The sequence below is a fragment of the Rhinichthys klamathensis genome, unplaced genomic scaffold (assembly GCF_029890125.1).
Source record: "Rhinichthys klamathensis goyatoka isolate OS25496 unplaced genomic scaffold, OSU_Roscu_1.1 h1tg000137l_1, whole genome shotgun sequence".
In the NCBI taxonomy this organism is placed as follows: domain Eukaryota; kingdom Metazoa; phylum Chordata; class Actinopteri; order Cypriniformes; family Leuciscidae; genus Rhinichthys; species Rhinichthys klamathensis.
Window position 1 is genome coordinate 13,247 of NW_026606672.1, and position 17,295 is coordinate 30,541.

General features: G+C 37.9%; 1 long non-coding RNA gene across 1 annotated transcript; it reads right to left on the reverse strand.

Annotated features, from left to right (window-relative positions):
- Positions 1–959: 959 nt before the first annotated feature.
- Positions 960–16,396, reverse strand: LOC130089796 (uncharacterized). The gene is made up of 3 exons (XR_008807602.1): positions 16,080–16,396; positions 3,568–3,614; positions 960–2,109 (listed from the first exon to the last, which is right to left on the reverse strand). It is a non-coding gene; the product is annotated as an uncharacterized LOC130089796 (long non-coding RNA).
- Between the last annotated feature and the right edge of the window lie 899 nt (positions 16,397–17,295).

A 17,295-nucleotide genomic window follows, 5' to 3' on the forward strand; every position in this document is an offset into this window, starting at 1 on the left:
TCTTGTTTTAGGTTGGTGTGTACTGTGCAGATCCTCTTCTTCTGCTCTTTTTCCTGTTTTGGCGGTTAGCAAACAGTGTTGCATTACCATGTACGCCCCCTTCTGGATTGGAGTGTGGATCGCCTGTGACTGACTGTATTCATTATCTGACTGCATGCACCAAACCGTGATGGTTCAGGACGAATACATGTACAGTTGCACCCCTAGTAAATATATTTGGCAATAAAAGCTTTCTGATTCTGACAAACCAATCTCTGAATATCTTTGAAAAATGCCATGAACCATAAACTTTGATTGAAAAAGACTTTGGATTTGCCAAAGTTCTCCTGATAAAAATCAGTGCATCCTGACTCCCAGAAATTGCATAAAACCATCCAATCAAATTGGAGCCTGTGATTCTAAGAAAGCCTTTGCCACAAAGAAGCTGGTTATGATGGACACTAAATGGATATTAATAGTTTTTCATCACATGTCCATCTGGAGATCTCCTCTAACATAGACAGGATAAAGCCTGCAAATGGATTGCACTGTCTTCATCAACATTTTACCATTATAAAAGTGCATCAGGGCAGCCAGTGCAATGAGAAATGTGTGTCAATGTCAATTGTGGAACAAAAAATTTATATACAAACATTTTTCCGACCATAAACATTTGAACTATATACACACAGTATAATGCAGTATGAAAGTTCAAATAACAAAAGTGTCAGGGAAGATTGTGGGAATACCCACACTCAGCACAATATATTTTTTAGCAGTCCATTCAGCAAGCCAATTAGATTTTATTGGATTCTTTGCATGTGTTGTATTCTGAGTATATGCTGATGAACTCTGGTAGGAGATAGAGGGTTTATCTGTAAAACAACAAATTATATGACCTTCTTCTTTAGATAATGTTGCCCCATTGGATGTTTGTGTATTTTTCGTCTGTGTTCCTGTATGTGTTGTGTGTGTGTGTGTGTGTGTGTGTGTGGTATCAGAGAGGACAAACCGCGGTCAATAAATGGAAGCAAGACAGAAGATGAAAAGATGGAGAGATGAACAGACAGAAGGATTCTGCAGTCCTGAAGCAGAATGCAAAGCAATGCAGCTGAACTCATTCAATCACCTCTCTTCCCTTCATCTATTGAAACGGACAAGGATAGATAGACTCTCAGTGTGTGTGGGAGCTCTGCTCTCTGCCCATTCCTGCATCAACTCTGGTCCGCCTGGGTCATCCGTCTATTGATGGCTGGAAAAGGATGAGCGATATGAGGCGGAGGAGTCAGTCTGCTACACTAACCAATTTCTCACTGGTGAGTGAACTTGGCGAATCTTGGCAGGAAGACGCATGGAGTGTGTCTGTCTCCTGCCCTGAGGTCCAGAATTCACAATGTGGGTGTTACTATTCAAAGAACACAGGCAGTTACGGTTGTTACAACAATTGCACAAATGTTACAAAATTCACACAGCGTCTGGGTGTGTGCACACGTGAAGATACATGTCTCGGTGACTGTGCTGGATAAACAGCATTTGAGAACGATCAATAAGTGCAGCAACAGTCGATACTCGTTGCTTCCTCTCTGACAAACAACATGTTCTTTTCTCCTCCATCTATCTCGATTTCTATTCTTCTCCCTTGTGCCAAGTCAATCGCTCCATCTTCCGTTTCCTTTGTCTTTCCCCTTGTCTCTCTCCTTTCCACCCCCCACCCACCTGCTTGCTCTACTGCAGTGTGCTCTGATTGGATGAAAGCTTGTCTCGAACCACTTTAACTTTGTCCGAGTTGGTTATACTATTGGCTATCTCGAACAGGCCTGGGTGAGAGAAAGAAGGGAGGGAGGAGGACATTTCCCCTCAGTCCCGTACCCGCTGCAGGGAGGGCGCAGTGGGCATGACTTCGCAAGCAAGGCCCAGGCAGACTTGTGGCTTGCCTGTATAGGACTGGATGGAGCCGGATCGGCCTGTTTGGCCTGGAGGCCTTTAGAGATTAAGGTTTATTTGATTGGGCACATCCATGGGCAGCTATCCCATGGCAAAGATGGGCCCTAAGAGGGTGCCAGGAGACTGATGAGTCATGTTTTCACTTTCTTGCTTAATGCACAGATGTGCTGAATCCTGATATGATTACTGTTGATTCAGAAAGAAAATACTTTTGCAGGTTTTCTATGACCTCAGTATTTAATGGATGCCTGTTTCCGTCTCAGAGTAAATTGCAACTTTATTCTCATAATAATACTTTTTATTTCAAAATGAGACTTTATTTCTCACTTTTGCTACATCTCACAATTGCAACTTTATTTCTTCCAAATTGTGACTTTATATCTCACAGTTTTGACTGTCTAGTAATTGCAACTTTATTTTTCAAAATGTGACTGTACATTTTGCAAATGCAACTTGATTTTTTCAGAATTGTGACTGTTTCACAGTTGCAACTGTTTCTCATAATTCCAATTTTGCATTTCAAAATGCATCTTTATTTCTCCAAATTGTGATTTTTGTGATCAGTGTCGCAACTGTGACTTATTGCAACATTATATTTTGCGATTGACTTAAAGGACAAGTTCGGTATTTTACACTTAAAGCCCTGTTTTAAGATCGTTTCTGATGAAATAGAACAGTTAAGATTGAAATTTGGACACATGCTGCTGGCCCGAGAATTTTCGGTTTCTGTGGTTGCACCTCCCCCCCTCCACAATGGTTGCATAGGTGCACTGGAACAATCCTTCCTAAAACGCATTAAACTTTAGTTTACAAAGACGTGAAACTCACCGAGTGGTCAGGGGTGTTCACTGATATGCTCACACAAAAATCGCCGCAAAAGATGCTTTCCAACAGGTTTCAACCACAGAAACCAAAAATTCTCGGGCCAGCAGCATGTGTCCAAATTTCAATCTTAACTGTTCTATTTCATCAGAAACGATCTTAAAACAGGGCTTTAAGTGTAAAATACCGAACTTGTCCTTTAATATCTCCCAATACGACATGCTATATCTTGTGTTTCTCATTAATGCAACTTTATCGCAATGTGATTCACTATATGACATCATTTGACTTTACATCTTGCAATTGCAACTTTGTGGGATAATAAAACATTTAGAGAAAGAAAGTCACAGTTACAAGATAATGTCACAATGCTTTTTGTGACATTTTGTGTTATGTAACTATCTCACAATGTAACTGTATCTTGCTATGTAACATTTTTTTTTTTTACTCTCAGATGGAAAAAGGCTTCCATAATATTTAGCTAATTATGTACAGCGATTGAATACACGTTCGTGCTCTCCACATATTCTGTAAGAGCTGGACAGTACACAAAAGCGAGATTGTAGTATGTGGAATACCTTTCCAACTATAGGAGCACACTCACACATGCACAACCAAATTATGATGATCATATCTGGTTGACTCATGAATTGTGACTATAGAGGGGCGGTACCACCAACCACTCCCTTTTTATAACACTGTTCTGCTGGGTAATGTTTCGAAGACAGCTCCAACAGGACGCTGGTGTGACAGTCTGCCACCTGCAGGTTCACTACAGAACTGCAACCATGCATATCAAGGGACATTTCACATTGCTCTTACCTCTTATGTGGGAAATACACAATTCCATGTTGAATTTGTAGGTTCATCTGTAAGGGACATACAAAAAAAAACTCAGTTTAGTGAAAGAATTACAGTCAAACCTTTAAAGAAATGTTTTAAACTGTATGTCTCATGAGTGTCTCAGAAACAGAGTGTCTCATCTTTACTCTACCCCCCCCCCCCCCCCACCCCCCCACCCCACCCCACCCTACCCTACCCTATCTCGATCCCTTCATTTATTTCTCTGTGTACCCTAGAATTATTCTTTTCTCCTGTTCTAAATCTACCTTAGTCCCTCCCCCCTACTTTCCTCCCTCCCACGATGTCCTCAAATGCCCCGGCCTGGCGCCCTGTTTAGCTCATGTTGGTGCTTTTCCTGTCTGTGTGTGTGCGTCTTAATGTTTCAGTTTTTCCTTGTGCTTCACTGCATGACAAATATTTACACGTTTTTATTGCCAAAGCAAAAGTGGCTAAGACAATCATTATTAAAATGAAAGAAAAAGGAAAAAATATATATATCGTAGGTAATTTATTTCCCTACTTGTAAATTGGAGTTTTTTCGTTATTTGGAATTGTGTCAAATTTGTTTAATTATGTTGGACTTCATTTCACGCACTTCACTCAACTTCTCGCATACAGCACAGAAATCCGGATTCGTCTCATTTCCTTTTTTTATTTGTATTGCAGGCAAAGTGTAACCTTTTATCTTGTAGAAGCTATGCTTTTCTCTTTTTTTCCCCTCGATCTCCGGTTATTCCCTGCTTCCATTTTAATTAACGTTGTATCGCTCTCTCTCTCTCTTTCTGATGAGGAAGGGGGTGGGAATTGGGGTGGATATCCGCATTGGTTGCCATGGCACCAGACAGCTCCATTTCTACCAATGCACATGAGTAAAGTGTGTGTGTGTGTGTGTGTTTGACTGTGAGACGCTGTGCAAATTGTGAATGTCTGTGTCTTAGTCTATCATTCAGCTATACTGTGACTAATTCATGAGCTACATTTAGTTTTTTTTGTTTCCTAAAACAGTCAAAAGTTCAATGACATTAAAAAGAGGCAATCAAAACTTGCCTACAAGCCAAGCAAGAGTGTTCATCTCGATTTCATGTTAGTTTTCTGAAGATGGATTTAACCTGTTTGGATTTCACTATTTTGGGTTGGTGTTTCGCTTCCATTGGGGACTATTATAAGAGCACATCTGCTGCAAAGCTTTCTATTCCCCTTAGAGCAGTGTCTCTTATCTGTTGCTGGCCTTATTCTGGCCTTTTCTTTTCTCTCTTCCCAGAAGAGGGCACTATTGTTTCACAGACTCCCTTTACACAGAATTCTGAACTATGACCACGGATCTGAAGTCTTCAGGTTCAGCGTTATTGATCATGTAGCCCTTGATACTATGAGCTGATAGTGATTATTACAGTGAGAAACTAAACAAGCATGTGGATACTGACGTGTGATCAAGTCCTTTACAGGAAAAAAAGCAGGTATAGGACAGATTTTCCAGAGAAACATCTAACACTGAAAAACTCTTCATGGGATCCACATTTAGCATAAATTTTAAGAATGGGAAACTACGAGAAAAAAAACATCCATATGTTTATATGTTTCCATATATTTTTGTAAATGTGGAGACTACACATTACATAAATATACTGTTTAGAAATACCAAGATGCAAATTAAATACAAGTTAATATAATATTGTTGATTCAATTGTTTTTGTCTTTTTGGGAAAAAACAAACAATGAAAAACTCATGTGATCCACATTTAGCATAAGCAAATTTTTAAACGCTGGGGTAAGAAACTGGGGGAAAAATACGTCAGTCTGGGTTTCATTTGAATTTGTGAATTTAAGGACACTACATTAAAAAAAGTGTTTGGAAATACCAAAATGCAAAAAACATACATAAAATATGCTTGCTTCAGGTGGTTAAAGTATTTTTCAGTAAGAAGACATGCATATTGACCACGATGACTACACATTTACCGAATAAATTCCTAGATAAGCATCACAAAAGCCACGTGTCTTTGCCTCAACAAGTTTGTGTAACTGAATAATTTGCTCTGAGAACAAAAAAGAAAAGATGTTTCTCTGGTCATTTAGAAATGTTGGACCCAAAGCCAGTCCATAAACTGTTTGCCAACATCTGAGAGGAAGTAGCCAATTTCCACAGAATTGATGATTTTGTTTTCTCAAGCATGGGGTTTGAAATGTCACTTTTTCCCTTTGGAAATGTTTTATGCGACATTACTTTTTCTCACCTAAATTAATTTTGCAACTTGGATGTAAACACAGATAATAACTGTAATAACTGAGCAAGGCCACAGCTTGCTGTTTTCTTGGAGCGTAGGCACTAAACAAACTTGCAGAGACCCATTCAAACACACACGCACACGCATACTCTACAAGCACATACATTGACTAAACTACAGTGTAAGCGTACGGTACTGTATTGTTGAAGGCCTTCGCTTTGAGGATGATCCTCTTCACCAAGTTAAACAAAAGGGCCTCTCCAGCGGCCTGTAAGACAAACACTCTTCCTAGAGAAAACACTGACAGTTACACTGTAACCCATACTGCGTAAGAGGACGCCCGCGCATGCACACACACAGCTGTGCAAATGCCCCATGGAGAGGTACAACTATGCGGATGTCTTGAGCCCAGAGCAAAGTAAAGACAATAGAGCCTTTGACAGTCTGACTGTTTCTGTATTACACTACATCTCTCATGTCTCCAATTTTCCCTGTAGTTGTCCTTTCTTTTTCTCTTTGGCCTCAGACTTTCATATAATTTATCTTTTATAAAAGTAAATTATTTACTCCACGAATTTTCAGAAAAGTATACATACCGGTAGTTCAATTAGTTTCAAATCAGTTCAAAAAGGTTGAAAATCATTTGACAGATTTACACACTTGAGAATTTTATTGATCCTTCTATTTTTAGCTTTACTAGATAGGTTAGAAAGTCCTCGCTACAGGAAGGTTTAAAAGGAACATTAAAGCTCGATTGACATAACTTGTGGCATAATGTTGATTACCACAAAAATGTATTTCCACATTACATACTGTTTCAATAGTATAATCGCAAGATGTAAACAAAGCGTGTTAACATGATTTCAGTTTGAAAAAAAAAAAAGTTAAAAAAAAAAGTCTAAAACCTTAAACAGGACTGTAAACACCACCACAAACACTTTACAGCTCAAACACATTTTAGCTAAAGAATTGCTTTTATAAAATTAAGCATCACTTTTCTTTTGCTTTTAAAACTTAAAAAATTGACCCCATTTACTTCAATTGTAAGTGTCTAAATGCAAAAGTGTAATTGAAAAAAAAAAGGTTTACATAATTTTTTTTGTGGTAATCAACCTTATATAACAAACACTGGATTTAGATTAACTTAGAATATTTCTTTAACTGGACAACACAAAGAATCAAATTGTACAAAACAGCTGTGTGTTTTTAGAGAGAACGAACTGGGTTTCCACCCTAAGAGGCCTCTCTGGGTAGGTGAGTAGGTTAATGTATGTCTTTGAATGTATGTGCGTGAGCACTGTAAACATACAGTGCCGCTCTGAAAACGCTGCACCCTGTGACCCTGGAAACTGCTGCAGTGCAACAAGTTCATTCATATACATGCGTACACATACACTCAGTGGAGGCCTCTCTGGGAGGAAACACACATGCCTTCTCCATGTGACACTGCCAGCACACACACACGCGCATATGTTTGGCTCCTTCCTTTCCTGAGCGGCAGACAAATGCAGGGAAAACATGGACCCCTTGCTGATTATTGCGCTAGTAAAAACATCATTTCTATCCATTAGGGTGAAGTCATGTGTCCATTCTACATACATACAATGATCATGCTGAAAATGGACTAGGTTTGAATTTAGAACAAACACATGAAAACAGTTCTAAAGGGAAACCGCCCTAGACACTTCTTAGTCTAAACTATCTTTTGGTCAAATAAGAGACATTCTGTGGCGTTTAGTGAATGGTGCATGGGAAAAAAAGGAATGAAGAAAAATATCCCTCAAAGAGTTCCTTGTTTGGACTGTGGCCAGATGTCCTGAAACTGTATCGACATACATGTTGCCTGTCAAACTACATTCCAGACCGGTTCTTTCTCTTTCTGGCTTTAGAACGGACACCTCGGTCATTTACCTGTTTAAGAGAACCCACAGCTCTTTCATCGTTACTGGCATTCTGGCTTCTCAGTTAACCACTGAAATGTATGTCATATGGGGAGTTGGGTTTCCAGTCTCACATTTTGTCATATTTTCTACCTGAAAATAGGAAGCCTATAACAGGCTATTCCAAATGTCTCTTCAACCAGATTGGTCTAAACATGGCCAGAATAGCATCTTAAGTCAATCAAAATGTATTATAGTTTTTTAATGCATCCTCCTGGTCTTATTATGAATGATTTATCAGAGTATGTTATTATTGAAAGAAAAAAAAACTGTATTTGTAATATTTAAACAGTAATTTTTTTCCTTGTAAAACAACTTTCCCTTTTTTCACGTCACTAAGGCCTTGCAGGCTATTGGATACTGTCAACAAACAGAAAAATAGCTGCTTGGGTATTGCAAACGTTTATTCAGGTCTGTAACACACTTTTTATCATCCAATCAATTCCCAATGGACAAAAAGTCCCACTCCACTTTTCTTTTCTCAATTAATATTATGTTTCCCTCAGAAATACACACTGTTAACATCAAAATGAATTCCCGTTACTTCCATAATGACGTACATTATAGATTTAATGTGTTGTGAACAGCATTTCATGTTGACTAACGGTTGAGTACAGTGTGTGTTTTGTGCGCGTACACTTGCCACATGCTTCTCTGGACTTCTACATATGACAGTATGATAAACACAGCGGTCACTTAGCTTTCTTCAACTGCTTTAGCTAACTTTCATACACAGTCTCATTCTGTCATGTGTAATGTACACAGAGAGGCACTCTCATGTTTTGCTAAGAAATGCTGAAACTCTAACGATGTGTTAAGATACATTTCTGCTGGATAGAGTAAACAAAGACAAGGTGACTGTTTCATATCTGCAAAATACACCAAAACCCACAAAAGACTTGCACAAGAATGCCATAAACAGATGTTTCTGAAACATGTGCTGTGCTCTGATGTTAAATTTACCGAAATTAATCCATGAATTAACGCTGGAATGTGATTTTTCTCTGTGGTTGGATTAACTACACAGAAGAACGACTGGAACGTGTTCTTTGGCACCTCCCAGTGCAGCAGGAAGCTGGAAGACAACCGGGAGTGTGCTATTTCCAAATTGTTTCGCTGCGGTCTGTGTGTTTCTCATTTTAAAAAAAAAAAGGAAAGAAAAAAAGAAATTAGATCTCTTTAATATCTATATAGAATAGTATAATAGAAAAATAGTTCTACCAGACAGCATTGAGATTAAATTGAGAGCAATTTTGTTTGCTTAAGTTTGCTGTTTCTAACCGCATAAATTTCAGATAATGTTCACACACTGCAAAGATTTATCAAAATATTAAAAGTCAGTCATTTCAATTATCTTCTCCTAAGGAAACATTTTTTAGTAGAAACATCTAAGAAAAAAACCGAGGAGTGCATTCAGTGTCTATGTATAGTGTAAGGGGCGGGACGCTTCGAATTCTAGAGAGCATTTGATTGGACAGAAAATTTGAGATGTCATCAAAATCATTGATCCATTTTGGCGGAAGTGAGAGACTAAGTTTTGAAAGCTTTTATCTTCTAAATGAGAATTTTGTCATTGTTTTGGAGCACACTAGCTTACAGATAACCTAAATAAATGTCATACTAAAACTTTAATTTTGATTTCATTGGGACTAATAAAACATAAGCACACATTAAAACTTTGGTCAATGCAATAAAATAATAATTTTCTTGTTAAGGACAATATTCTATTTGTCTGAATAAATTAAAACTTAAACACTAAAAACTACAATCAATCATTTTTAATGCCACAAGTTCATTTAGGTGTCATAACACTATCATGCACAGTGTAAAAAATAGTGTTTTTAAAAATTAAAGAACTTTGATTGTAAGATGACAGCGCAGCTAATTGTAATGTAAAAATAGGGGAAATGAGCATAAAAAAAAATGATACGAAAAATGATTCAAAATTAAATGAAAATGTAATATTTTCCAATAACGCATATGGCACCAATTTATCTAATTACAGAACATTTTCCTGAGCTATGAAAGAACAATCTCTTGATGTTTCTCTGAATTGCTGTCATTGGGTATAGAAAAACAGAGACACATCGACAACCAAAGGGAAACGTTTTACAATACAAAATACTCATTTGCATGACTGTCAGAACATATTTTTTTATATGTGAGAATTTGCATCACTAAAGCTTATAATGCACAACTATAAATATAAATATGCCTGAGCCCTGTGAATAAAGGTGTAGTGAAGAACTGTATTCTTGTCACACCATTTGTCAAATGTCCCCAAGAAGCTATGTGCGTGTACCAGTATAAGCTGCTCAAATTCTATTCCTCCAGTCTCATCCAGTCACACATACAGCACAGTTGACCCTGCCTGACCCCTGCAACTGTGGCAACCCACTTCCTGTCATTCTTTGGACTATTCTGGGATGCATATACAGTAGATGCACTAATCTAATCTCTGTAGCACCATTCACAACCATAAACTCTAGAATAGTTGTAGTAAGAGAAAAAATCTAGTTGTAGTAAGCAGCCTTTCTCTCAATACCCATAATATTCTAATAGGAAAAACACCAACAACAACCAAACCTATATGAACACTGTCAGGACTCTCTAGTGTAATTTCCAGCACACTATGTTTGATCTATTTCTGGATGGGGAGTTGTGTCCCTGTTTCGGTTGGAGGCACAGGGAGATAAACAGAATCTTCAGTTGACTAGAGTGTTTGAGAGTGTATAGTAGGGCTGGGCGATATGGCTGAAAACTGTATCACGATATCAGTGTTTCATATCGGTCGATATCGATAATTATTGATTTTTTTATGACCCATTTAAAATAAGGACCAGAAGAAAAAATATATTACATTTAAACATTTTTATTTTAAACTTAACCTTCCTCTGATTACAATCCCAAGACAGAAATGTCAACACAACCATGGAAAACTCAAATAATTAAAATGTAAACATAAGTCTAAATTCACAATCAGACCTGCAAACTCCTCAGAGTAAAAAAGGTGACAGTGGCGCGGCGGGACGTGGGTGGTGGGGGTTTGTGATCGTATGTGCCCCCTGCTTGATTTTTTTTTTTAGACATCACGGTTCGGTACGATTTCGGTACAATGGAGTGAAAAGCAAAACAGAAATATAGAAGGCATTTTTATAAATGTCTTAAGCCTTGTATTTTTTAAATAAGTTTTATTAATAAAGGCATAGAACCAGTTTATTTATAGTGCACTGATAATAGTTTTATATAATTGGTTTATTAATTAAACTAATAAAAAGATAGATATGAGATATGTTTGGTAATTGTACCTGAATGAATTTAAAATTAATTTGCTATATTTCAGATCAATATATTTGTTTTCCTTAATTTTAATTAACCCTAACTTTATTCTCATCAGAATTATAAATAATTGATTTCCGTATAAAATAATACTACCAACAAATTTAATTTTCTTTTTTAATCAATGTGTAACTTCAAAATAAAGAGATTAGTGCTCTGTTTTGAGGGCAAGAAATGAAAACCAATGCCATATGATGAATGTCCAAAAGATGGAACACAGACTGTTTTACAAAGGGGTTGAATAAATATGTTTTGCTTTTAAAACGGTGTGTACAGTTGTAGGCTACAGTTTGACAAGAAATACAGTGTGACAAAAGGACAATGTTGTGTTTTATTGCGAGTATAGGCCTACACAAATATTGTAAACACTTTGCAGACTGACTGATGTCCTGTATTAACAAAATGACGGAGTATGTTTTTATGTCTCCACTGTTCGATCGCGCCCGCGTGTCTCTCTCTCTCGTGCCTCTCTCTCTCGCGCGCGCGGACACACACACACATTGCAATCTTGACATCGCAGCCTGTTCATTATACTGTGTTCACATCAAACGCGAATAGAGCGAATTATCCAATAATGTTTCGCAATTCTAGCCTGCATGGCATGCAGATGAAGGGCACTCATTTTCTGCTTATCAATCGCCGGTTACTGATGAGGAACCCAGCAGCAGCACGAGACAACGATGGCGCAAACAACCTTTTTTTCGATGGCGCAACCCATAGACATAATAAATATGTATATGGCGCAACCAAACTGACACGTTACATGATTGCCTGAGCTTGTCACTCCCTACGTTGCTAGGTTACCAGAGAGCGAGTGCCTTTGTTAATGCAACCAAACTTGCTTCGCAACCTGTGGTTTCTTCCGACGAAGGAAAAAAAAAAATTATCGAACGTTTTATCGAACACATTTTTTATTGATATCGTTCACGTGTCTATCGCGATACATATCGTTATCGTTTTATCGCCCAGCCCTAGTGTATAGATGGTATTTTTACACAGCTGGGTCAGACTTAGCCCAAGGCATCTCTGTCTCACTCTCTCTTTCTTCATCTACAACACGACTATCCGTGTCAGATTCAAAGTCTCGCTTTCTGTTTATCTGTCCTGTTTTCTTCCGAATTCTCCTCCTGATCTTACAGCTCTTACATCTGTCACCTACTTGCGTCATTAATGTTAGTGTTTAGCCAATTATAATGAGGTCACAAAGTCTACTTCTGTTTAGTGCGTCAAATGAAACCGAGTGTGGAGAGAGATCTCCGGAGAGTTCCTCGAGCAATATATTTTACATTATGTTATTGTGGTATGTTGTGTCAGTTTACTTTTATTAAGTATACTATCTTAGATTAACAGTACTAATGTAAAACACACTAACGTTCAAAAGTTTGGGGTCAGTAAAAAAATTATCTTTTTTTTTCCTAAAGAAAACACTTTGGATGAATTGATCGGAAAAGTAATGACATTTATAATGTTTCTGTTTAAAAATATTGCTGTTCTTTTAAACTTCTATTCAAAGAATCCTGAAAAAGCACAACCGATTTCAACATTAACAATAAAAAGAAATGCTTCTTGAGCTCCATATTAGATCGATTACATCGGCATATTAGAATGATTTCTGAGGGATCATTTGACACTAAAGACTGGAGTAATGTTGCTGAAATTATGCTTAAATGCTGAAATGAACGATTTAGCTTTGCATTTAAAAAGAATAAAATGAAGTTATTTAAATTTCAAAATATTACTGTTTTTACTGTGTAATTGATCATATAAGAGAGTTCTTTCAAAAGCATCTTTAAAAACATTCCAACTCCAAACTTTTGAGCTGTATGCTCTGTTAAGTTTCTGACCATATAGAAACTAAAAACATCTGGGATCTGTAATAATAGCAAATCGAAAACCAGACATAGTCCTCAATGTATTTTCAGCATTGCTGCCCTTCTAGCTGCCACACACTAAATTTAAATACAGACTGCCAGACTTCATCTAGCTCAAACAGTCTCATACACTCCTTTGCATTTATAAGCTGACAACTGAATTTAATGGACAGGACAGTCAACTTTACACGTGCTGATAGTCGAGCTTCAGTCGGCACATTCTTCTCTTCTGAATTTAGCAAGCAATAATTGCTAATTGGATTGAGCAATATGATGCTTGGTTTTTTTTCTTCATAAAGGCAACCACAAGTAGTGAAGTCCTGCTTGCTTTGTATCCCAATAAATAAGATGAGCCCACATGAGATAAAAGTAATTATGATACTGTAAGCAATTATTCTTTTCTTTTTTTTTAGCTAGATAATAATATAGCCTAATTTTACTTTTATACTACTAAACATGCTAAGAAAGACCCTGGTCTGCTATAAAAACTCCGAAAGGATTAAAAATTGGATAACATAAATCAATTGATCTAATAATAATAATAAAAAATAATAATAAAAATGTGTTGTTTAATCAAAGCAAATACAACTGAGAATACATGTGCCCGAACACAAAAGCACATTGACTACAGGTGCAACTCTTTTCTTTCTCTTCCTGTGAACTAACAACAGAAAGAAAGCAGAAAAGGAGTAATAGAATACGGCAAAGAGAGAGAGAGAGAGGGGTGGGAAAAGGCACTTTCGGTCAGTTCATATGAGGCATGGCGGTTTTGGCAGTTGCTCTGGGCAACATGCCATTGTTTACATGTGGGAGGGATTAAAGCAGCTCTGAGCGACGCCATTGGCTGAGGTCAAGTTACACTATCAACAACTATTTTGAAATCTTGTGGTGAACCCTGCAGTGCCTCCAATTCACTTCACGGAGCCTGAAATGTAAAATTAAAATAATTTAACTAAATGCCATGAAATTATCAGAATTAAATTTTCTCAATATTGTGAAACTGACATAACTGAGTTCATATATCTCAGCAGAAGATCGCATGGTTCTTTTTAAATAGCAATAGTTCATATAGATCATATATATGCAGATGGTTTCTCATTAATTATATATGATCACTGTGGTTTAAATAATTTATTTTTTACAAGGCAGAGTGTGAAATCTTCAGACATTGCGTAACAGCGCAGGAAGACGGAAGTAGAGCAAAGGTAAGGAGGGGTATTCACAAAAATCCCACGGATGCTAATAACAAATAAAAAATTTGCATCATCGTCCATTCATAAAGAAAAACGTAGAACATTTAGTTTATTCACGTTCTAACAAACGGCAAGAAATAAATATCATATAAGTATATTTACATATTTAAGTATAACCTAATCTAATGGGTTCATCTTATTCAGTTTAGCCACTCAAAACAGCATCCAACCAAGAACACAGCCTGCCCGTAATCTGAACTTTGACCTGTGAAGGACCAAAGTCCCTCATGACCTCATCATCTCCTTTCACAAACACAATGGGAGTCATCGTGACCTCTCGCTCCTCAGTATGAGCCAGCTGAGAAAAAACCTGAGAACTAATCAGATTAAAAAAAGGAGGAAAGGGATGAGATCAGACTGAATCAGATACAACAAGAAACACTTTAAATCACAGGTGCCTCCTCTGTTTGATTTTGTCCCACTTTTCTCATTCTCTCTCAGTGTAACCGAATAAAGCAATGAAGACTTGAATAAGGAGGTTTTATCAAGTGCTGACAGAAAGGTTTGTGAGCGAAGCAAGTGTTGAAAGTCCACTATATGACCAGTGGTGTGTGTGTGTGTGTGCAAGTGGTCAGAGGGGAGGATGATGACTGCATGACCTTCACATGTGCCTGTTGTTATTTTCCATAGGGGTCAGCCACTAAGAATGCACGGCATGCAAAGACCGCATGTGTCTCTCTTCCTAGTAAGCCCTTTTCTCTCCCTCATTCTCAGTCTGTATCTCTACCTCCCTTTCTGCTTGTTCACTCTGTTTTCTTTCTGTCTTTTATCAGTTTCTCTGCCACAGATTCTTTCGTTCTCCATAAGCACAAAACTTGCGATAAGAGTTTGAAATGAAGTTTAAAAAGTGTGGCTATTTTAGGCGGTTTCCCCTCAGGATATCCTTTTGGACATGCTGTATATTTTCAAACTCTCATGCAGATTACCATCCAACCACCCCTGAACCAGAAAAGTTACCCGACAACTTTTGCAGGCTGCGTGCACACATTGCTAATGCAGCATAAGCATAAACAATTCAAAGCCCTTTAGCAAGTAACTGAGGAGCGATTGTATGGATTAGGGAGCGATAAGAACGAATCAGAGCTTTTTCTTGCATCGCTTGGCTTATCAATCAGTCGACGGCATATGCAGACAGCTGTGAGGAACTGCTTTGATGCCGTCTGAAACTATGTCTCTGTGTGTGCCCCTCAAAACACTAGGGAGAGAAAGAGAGAGAGAGTCTCTATTTCTGGATGCAGTAGATGTCTGGACGTCTGAACAAAGGAGACACAGACGAGACAGACGAGGAAAAAGACGGCAGCTGAGTCCATCATACACTGCAGCAGTGAGCAACCCCTCCGTTAGGATTAATACACATCCACAACACACATGCAAACATTCCAGATGAGTATACGACACACACACACGCATGCATGCATGCATATAAATTCGTATGACATTCATTCAAGTATATAGCATAACTCACATACAGCACATGCACACGGATCCCAATATTTCTCACTTTTACAGATTTCACAGAGTACACATAATGTCAACAGTACTTTTATCAAGTATGTACATGCAAATCAAACATTCTTGTCTGCAAAAATATAGTCTTTTTACCCTTCTAAACTGATCATAAGCCTCCCAAAGTGAAATACTGTTACATTTAAATCACGTTTAAGACATTTAAAGCCACGTGTTTAGATGAAGAAAACCTGTGTGCTAACTTGAGACCCTCCCATTGCCATGAAGTGAAAAACTGTACTGAGAAAAACATGCTCATGGTATCAAAACCTAACCTCACAAACACACTTACTCACACACACTCACACACACACACACACACACACACACTCAGCCAGACTCCAGAAATATACTTACCCACTACTCCACAACTTCAGCCGTCCGTTCCGTGTGGGGACCGTTCTTTATATTCATGCAGAGATATCTGAAAAACATGTACAACACACGTTCTGCTCTGCTCCTCTATTTCACTTTACTTTCTTTCCTCATTCAGTTAAATCCAGTTTAAACCTCTTCCCTGAGCAAAAAGAGCGAGAGAGAGAGAGAGAGAGAGAGAGTGTGGTAGAAGCTAGTGAACACTCCAGACACAAACGCTCAGTGAAAAGACCACTGCCACTTTTCTGCATACTCTTCCACCCCCCACCCTCCTCTGCTCCGCTCTCCTGCCCTCCCCTCTCAGAGACAGTCCTGTAGCAGAGCAGAAGCCATCTGGTACAGGCCAAAGTCCACTGCAAATTCAGTGCGTGTGTGTGTGTGTGTGAGAGAGGAAGAATTAAAATGTACTGTTTGCACTGTATTGAATTTGCATCCCCACAGCGAATGAAGTTATGTAAGCATACAATGTGTCTGTGTGTTTCTGAGAAAGGACCAATGGAAGTCGTGGCGGCTTACTTGGTGCCATTGGCAAGAAAAGACATGGGGGAAGAAGAAAAAATAAAACACTTTTTAATAACTTAGTAGTTCTATACATGTGTTAGTTTAGTGGTACAGTACAGCTTTCAATTAACGTGCGTGGGTCATGAAGCTGCTGCATATATTTATTTGTCTATTATATGTTAGTTTTCGTTAAAGATGCAATTGACAGACATAAAACAGTATGAAAATAGCATAAAACTTACAATTAAAGTGCCTCTATTATGCTATTTTAAAGGTTCTTTCTTTGTTTTGGAGGGCTTCAATATGTTAACATGGATTCAAGGTCAAAAAACACTTTAAATTTCTCATAATATACATTGCAGGTTCACCTAATTACTCAGTGTCTGAAGCGGTCCGATAAAGGATTCAGTCTCTCTAAACCCCTCCTTTCCGATAGCCAACTCTGATTGGTCAGATGGCTCAGTCTGTTGTGGTTGGTCCACCACTTACAGCGCGTAATGGAAATTGTACTCAACCAAAGAAAATCTTGGTTGACTGAAGTCCTGAAATTTTCGACTAAAAATAGACTAAAAATGTTAAACTAAAAAACGTTACATTAATTAGCTGCGCACAGTGCGCAGTACTTGGCAGCCTTGTTGTCCGCCTAAATGAATTATAAATAAACATAAAAAAACTAGTAGGCTATTTGCAGTATATT